Source organism: Xenopus laevis, chromosome 1S (assembly GCF_017654675.1).
Source record: "Xenopus laevis strain J_2021 chromosome 1S, Xenopus_laevis_v10.1, whole genome shotgun sequence".
Lineage (NCBI taxonomy): Eukaryota > Metazoa > Chordata > Amphibia > Anura > Pipidae > Xenopus > Xenopus laevis.
In genome coordinates, this window is record NC_054372.1 from 201,214,596 (window position 1) to 201,222,925 (window position 8,330).

Genomic DNA, 8,330 nt, shown 5'->3' on the forward strand with positions numbered 1-8,330 from the left:
TTTGCTCACTTGACGGTATCATTCATAAAAATTGTTACAAAGTATCTTATTTGCACCTGTTAGCTGTTCTGAGCTCTCTGCCAAAAGCTAATTAAGTTAGAAACTGGATTTTTTCTGGCTGTTCAGTGCAGAGAAAAGAGGGACTTTCCAGTACAAAAGAGGGACAGGGGGTTGAGTGGTCAAAAGAGGGACACTTGGGAGGTATGCAAGTGCCACCTAGCTGTGTGAGCTTTTTCACATTCCGTGTCCAGAAACATCACCTGAGTGACGTAGTGTGATTTCTGCCCTTTACAGCACAAAACGCAGCGCTGTGTCAACAATGGATTTTTCAGATACATTTTTGCCCTTGATCCCCCTCTGGCATGCCACTGTCCAGGTCGTTGCACCCTTTAAACAACTTTAAAATCATTTTTCTGGCCAGAAATGTCTTTTCTAGCTTTTAAAATTCGCCTTCCCATTGAAGTCTATGGGGTTCGTGAACATTTTTTTCCGACGTTAGCTACATCCCTATTGGATAGACCCGAAAAAGTCATAAAGTAACTACTGCCACAGGTTAAACACTACATATAATAAAGAATCCTTTGGGGTAACCACAGGACAACACTGTGTAAAATCCTTTGTTTTGGGGGGCTATTGAATTATACCCTATGTATAAATGCTCTATCCCCCAGGAACAAGTGTTGTTAAGGGGTGCAAAGCTGAGGTCATAAGTGCTACTCACCCCATCCAATCAGCAACTTTAAATATAAATATAGAAAAATGGTTTATATGGTAATTCCAAAGGTGTTGTGTGTTGCTTTGGCTCCTGTTATTTTATATTGCCAAAAAGTCACACATCACACTACCCAAATTATTGATCAGTCCCTGCCCCAATGGATCCCTATCAGGCCCAGACTGACAATCTGTGGGTTCTGGTAAATGACAGAGGTGCTGCTGTAAGATGCCATAGACATTCACTGTTTATTGGGCTGGTGGGGCCTGATTGGGCCTCTGTCTACTTGAAATGCCAGGGGCCGATTTTGACTCCCAATCCAAACCTGGTTCCTTTTCCATTCCCATCAGTCTCTGTCCCAGTGAGCTTACAATCTAAGGTCCCTATCACATTCCCATCAGTCTCTGTCCCAGTGAGCTTACAATCTAATGGCCCTATCACATTCCCATCAGTCTCTGTCCCAGTGAGCTTACAATCTAAGGTCCCTATCACATTCCCATCAGTCTCTGTCCCAGTGAGTTTACAATCTAAGGTCCCTATCACATTCCCATCAGTCCCTTCCCCAGTGAGCTTTCAATCTAAGGTCCCTATCACATTCTCATCAGTGCCTGTCCCAGTAAGCTTGCAATCTAAGGTCCCTATCACATACCCATCAGTTCCTGCCCCAGTGAGCTTACAATCTAAGGTCCCTATCACATTCCCATCAGTCTCTGTCCCAGTGAGCTTATAATCTAAGGTCCCTATCACATTCCCATCAGTCCCTGCCCCAGTGAGCTTACAATCTAAGGTCCTTATCACATTCCCATCAGTCCCTGACGCAGTGAGTTTACAATCTAAGGTTCCTATCATATTCCCATCAGTCCCTGCCCCAGTGAGCTTACAATCTAAGGTCCCTTTCATATTCCCATCAGTCCCTGCCCCAGTGAGCTCACAATCTAAGGTCCCTTTCATATTCCCATCAGTCCCTGCCACAGTGAGCTTACAATCTAAGGTGCATATTACATTCCCATCAGTCCCTGCCCCAGTGAGCTTACAATCTAAGGTCCTTATCACATTCCCATCAGTCCCTGCCCCAGTGAGCTCACAATCTAAGGTCCCTTTCATATTCCCATCAGTCCCTGCCCCAGTGAGCTCACAATCTAAGGTCCCTTTCATATTCCCATCAGTCCCTGCCCCAGTGAGCTTACAATCTAAGGTGCATATCACAATCACATCACTCCCTGCCCCAATGATCTTACAATCTACATTACTTTGTCTGGTAGAGGAAAAGATCTATCTACAAGGATACAAATAGAATTGATTGAAAAGGGGGGTCTGACTTACATCAGTATGTACAATTTAATAAAGAAAGCAAAAGAACACCCCTTATTTATCAATTGTTAGTACTGTGTTTCTATTGAAAAGGTCTTGATAAAATATATTACACAAGGCTGGCAGACTTGGTTAGTGTTGTGAAGAGCCAATTAACCTTCCTTTATGTGTTTGGGGTGTGGGTGCTTCTGTTTGGCACTCTGTCCTGTTGTTCCTACTCATTATATCTCATTCCCTCCCAGTTCCTATGAGATAATCATCAGCAGGGGATGGAACGGGAGCTTGAGTCCTTTCTGCAGCAGTTACAGCAGCACAAGATACAACTGCAGCCATACCCCGAGTCTGTACACGGCACTGCTACTCCCAGCTGAGAATGGTTACAGGGAGTAGGAGTCTGACCCTCGGGGATGGGCTGCACTATGGCAGCTTCTACAATGCTCCCCTGAGCCCACATCAGAACTACACGGTGTACTGAGAGTCACCAGCACATGGAAGCAGGTAGATCTCTACTACACTGAGTTTATTCCAAGAGCTGCATTGGCTGATTGTTCTGCCTTCATTTTATTCCCAGCCTTGGTCCAGTGACTAGGAGCAAGTTCACTGGGTCAGAACCGACACTCGCTGATCACTCAGGCAAAGCTGGGAATGGAAGTGACCATAGAGGGAGCATCAACTGCCCAGCTCTGTACTTCATGAAACAGCTCATTTTGGAACTTTCAGCCCCCCCCAATGAAAACCAGGGGTCACCAATATATTCACAGCCCTCCCCATAGTCCACAGGGTCTATCTCCTCTGGAGACTGGAGACAAGTGACCCCATTACTGCAACACTGACTCGATGGTACATGTAGTCAGAACCAGCAGTACAGAATAGAGAAAGGGACAGATACAATGGCGGTTAAGGTGGCCATACGTGTAAAGCGGGAGAATGAGCTGATCAATATTGGCAGAAGATTTGGATATCGCTCGGCTCCATCAGTTGGGCTCCTTGTAACATTCTGATTGGGGCCTTGAAGGGACCTGAACATCGGCCATTGTTACTGCTGAATCATCAGATACAGATAGAATTCTATTGTTTTTTATATGTTTTTATATGTATTTATTCAGCTCTACACGTGTGTATTGAAATGAATGATCTTTTATGGAAACATTGTAATTGTAACGTGTATGGCACCTTTACACTATAAACCCAGTGAGGATGGAAACGAAATTTAGAAGGTGATTAGAATTAGATTTGACTGAATTAGACAATATTCTCATTAGGAAATGTTTGTCACCAAATCTACATCTGATCTGAGCTGAGAGGATTGAGGACTGGGGTCTCTCTGATCTCTCTTCATCTTTTTCTTCTTTATAAAGATATAAAACTATGAGTAACCATGGAGTAGTGTCAATAATAATGTCCCAAACGTAAAAATCCCCAATAAACATCAGAGAGAAACATTACACTGTGGGGCACATTTACTATTGGTCGATATCGAGGGTTAATTAACCCTTGATATTCGACCTTCAGAGTTAAATCCTTCAACTTTGAATATCGAAGTCGAAGATTTAGCGCAATTCATTCAATCAAACGATCGAAGGAAAACCATTCGATCGAACGATAAATCCTTCGAATCGAACGATACGAAGGTTTTAATCCATCGATCGAACGATTTTCCTTCGATCAGAAATTGGCAAGAAACCCTATAGGAACCTTCCCCATAGACTAACATTGGTGCTCGGTAGGTTTTAGGTGGAGAAGTAGGGGGTCGAAGTTTTTTTTAAAGAGACAGTACTTCGACTATCGAATGGTCGAATAGTCGAACGATTTTTAGTTTGAATCATTCGATTCGTAGTCGAAGTAGCCAATTCGATGGTCTAAGTAGCCAAAAAATACTTTGAAATTCGAAGTATTTTTTATTCTAACCCTTCACTCGAGCTAAGTAAATGTGCCCCTGTGTGTCTCTGTTAGGGAATCCACTATTTGGGATTTGGCCAAATCCTTTGTGAAAGATTTGACCGCATACCGAACCGAATCTGAATACTAATTTGCATATGCAAATTAGGGGCAGGGAAGGAAAAAGTGTAAACATTTTTTTCACTTCCTTGTTTTGTGATAAAAAGTCACATGATTTCCCTCCCCCGTCCCTAATTTACATATCCAAATTAGGATTCAGTTCGGCCAGACACAAGGATTCGGCCGCATGCGAATTCTGCTGAAAAAGGACGAATCCTGAGCGAATCCCGAATCAAATCCAGTATTCGGCGCATCCCTAGTCTCTGTGAATCCTCTTGTAACTCGCTCCTCCCTGGAGTAAGGGGCAGCAATTAGAATTACAACTCCACTTCTGTTGGGCTTTAAAGGGCAACTGAACTTCCATTAGATAATTTGTTGATTTAAAATGATTTGGGAAATATCAGTTTTTATCAGCGTGTGTGAAATGGAGAAAAACGGAGATCATAATGTTCTCTATGAATTGATGTTTCCTTGTTCTTTGACAGGTGAATAAATCCTCCTGCACCAGATTTGATCCCTTCCTCAGTAAGTTGCTCCTCTACATTCTCCCAGTCTACTCACAGGCCAAAATATTCATATGGAAAAACAATACAAATCTTAAAAAATAAGAATCTGTACTGGTTTGACCCTTAATTTAATGAAATAATTCATTAATACATAATTCATCAGTAAACAAGCCATTCTTATAATTCATGAGACTAAAGTGCAATGTCAGCAGCTCATATATGTCCCCATCAATCTATATGAGGCCCACACACCTATAATGTGCTGAGTTGCAGTTCAGCAACAGTCTTTAATATGCAGCAACAGAGATGAATATCCACAGCGGACAATATGTAAAATAGATTATACGGGAGGATATTATTAGGCTAATATTAGAGACTTCTTCGGAAGCAGTGTAAAAGCTTCAGGAGAAAGAAAGAGGCTGATGTTCTTCTGCTTAGGAATAAAATTAGAAACCTTTCTCACATCTTTCCTAAGCAGAAGAACATCAGCCTCTTTCTTTCTCCTGACAACTTCCTTGACTACTTGGTGGTCAGACAAAATTCATTCATATTAACAGTACATGTATCCCTTAATATCTTGGAATAAAAACAAAATAAATAATGAAGGTAAATTACAAAAGTGCTTAGAATAGCCCCCTCATCCGTTTTACATTCACTTATTTTAAAGGTTTACTTACCCTTTAATGCTTACAATTACACACTTTAAGGCTATAAGTTGTTTAATAGCAGTAAGGATATTACAATTTATAGTTAATATTATAAAAGTTATATTAGTGCATGAGACACTGTACATTAAAATCATCACAATATAAAATAAAAAGAGAAAAACATAGAAAACCTGTACTTATACCTACAGTATACTAAATATAGACTTTCCTGGTTCTGGGGGCAAGGGGAAACCAATGGGATGAACTCTGAACAAAAACTGGTCCTCCAAAACAAATTTAGTTTTTGGGCAGAAGAGCTGACTATCTATTACAGATAAAGGGCATCAAGTAACTGGATAGGTAGTGGCAGAGCAGTTTGAGTATTTTTATAACCTCTTGTGAGTATGATCAGGAGTAAGAATATAATGACGATATATGGAACATAGAGAGAAATTATATAATATATATTGACCGGTCATTGTTTTTGGTACTAGTTCCCTACAGACCAATATCTGTGTGACTTGCCCCACTGCCCACATATTCCTGACACCCCCAGTATCAAACCCAGTCATGTTTGGACTCCTTTGGAAGCTAATATTGTACTGAACCCATGAGCAGTTTGTAATACAGTCGGTACAAACAGGTATGGGGGTCTGGGATGATAAAAGTGTTGAGTTCCGTTATATTATGACATCACCTATAAAGGGTCTTGCAGTGAACTATGTCCCCCTCCATGGGCTTCATTAGCTGAGCTTAGAGCAGGGCATGAAAGGCTGAGACCCCTTTATACACGGCTGATTCCAGACCTTAGTGAACACATTCCTTCACCAGCACAATTTATTTATTTACATGACCTGTATCATGACGGCCTCTGTCTTGTCTTTAGTCGCAGGAAACCAGCCCCTCCCACCTACACTGATTGGAGGACTTGCCAGGGGCGGGGCCCTACTGCTGCTCCTGGTGGTCCTGCTGGCCTTCTGCAAGCTGGGATTGTCAGGTTGGTAGAGTTTTGTTCTAACAGTGAATAATAATAATATCACAGATGATGATTGAAGAGATAATTAGTAACAAACAAGGAGAGAACTGTGTGTTGCCCCCAGGTACCCTATGTGCTCTGAGCAACAAACTCTACCACCTTCCTCAGGACCCCAATAATGTTTCTGCTATCAGACAAGGTCAGAATTAGGGGGATCAGCCAGTTCTGTTGCTGAGTGACCTGCCCAGGGATAGAGGGAAGTGACAGGTACTGGGGGGAGGTAAGAACAGTTTATTATAGTATTGTGTAACTATTGTTATAGCACCCCCAAAACAGGGTGAACATAGCACTTGAGTAGGGTCTTTACTGTCAATACTGGGGACCCCTCCTGTATATAAAGGCAAAGCAAGGGAGGGGGCAGTCTGTAGGGCCACTGTATTGGGCAGCCTTGGTGCTGCTATGGAGGTACCAAAGTATAAATACCCAGGTAATTCTGTTATTCAGATCCGTAGAACTGGCGAAATACTGAGTAAGACTTGGGGTGTTGTACCTGGTGTGAGGATTTTTGGATCACCTGTGTGAGATGAATCCACACCATGAATAGACTCACTGACCAATGATTGTGTCCCTGACAGATTTTATCAATAAATACTTTCCCACTAATCAATATTCCTGTGGGGGGGGTCAATAACAATGAATGTAACCTGAGAGTTCCTCTCATTTCTGGTTCTGTAGTTGGGGCACCCCAATAACCCACTCATGTCAGGCTCAATGTCTTCTCTTGCAAACTCAGTGCCTATAGGGGGCAGCACCTGCTCTAATGTCTAATGTCTGTCCCCAAAAGCAACTCAGTCATTGGATCAGAACCTATATAATATATGTATACTGAATAATACTATATAATACTATATAATACTATATAATACTATATAATACTATATAATACTATATAATATATGTATACTGTATAATACTATATAATATATGTATACTGTATAATACTATATAATACTATATAATACTATATAATACTATATAATACTGTATTATACTATATAATACTGTATAATACTATATAATATATGTATACTGTATAATACTGTATAATATTGTATAATACTATATAATACTGTATAATACTATATAATACTATATAATACAATATAATACATGTATACTGTATAATACTGTATAATACTATATAACACTGTATAATACTATATAATATATGTATACTGTATAATACTATATAATACTGTATAATACTATATAATATATGTATACTGTATAATACTGTATAATACTATATAATACTGTATAATACTATATAATATATGTATACTGTATAATACTATATAATACTATATAATACTATATAATATATGTATACTGTATAATACTGTATAATACTATATAATACTATATAATACTATATAATATATGTATACTGTATAATACTGTATAATACTATATAATACTGTATAATACTATATAATATATGTATACTGTATAATACTGTATAATACTATAATAATACTGGTATACTGTATAATACTATATAATACTATATAATACTGTATAATACTATATAATATATGTATACTGTATAATACTGTATAATACTAATATAACACTGTATAATACTATATAATATATGTATACTGCTATAATACTATATAATACTATATAATACTATATAATATATGTATACTGTATAATACTATATAATACTATATAATACTGTATAATACTATATAATACTATATAATACTATATAATATATGTATACTATATATATACTGTATAATACTATATAATACTGTATAATACTATATAATACTGTATAATACTGTATAATACTGTATAATACTGTATAATACTATATTAATACTGTATAATACTGTATAATACTGTATAATACCATATAATACTGTATAATACTATATAATACTATATAATACTATATAATATATGTATACTGTATAATACTGTATAATACTATATAATACTGTATAATACTATATAATATACAGTATGGTATACTGTATAATACTGTATAATACTGTATAATACTATATAATACTGTATAATACTGTATAATACTATATAATACTGTATAATACTATATAATACTGTATAATACTATATAATACTATATAATACTATATAATACTGTATAA

At 37.9% G+C, this 8,330-nt stretch overlaps 1 long non-coding RNA gene across 1 annotated transcript; it reads left to right on the plus strand.

Annotated features, from left to right (window-relative positions):
* Window positions 1–2,494: 2,494 nt before the first annotated feature.
* LOC121398739 lies at window positions 2,495–6,112 on the plus strand. Its single transcript, XR_005964476.1, has 3 exons — window positions 2,495–2,521; window positions 4,507–4,546; window positions 6,061–6,112. It is a non-coding gene; the product is annotated as an uncharacterized LOC121398739 (long non-coding RNA).
* The last annotated feature ends 2,218 nt before the right edge of the window (window positions 6,113–8,330 follow it).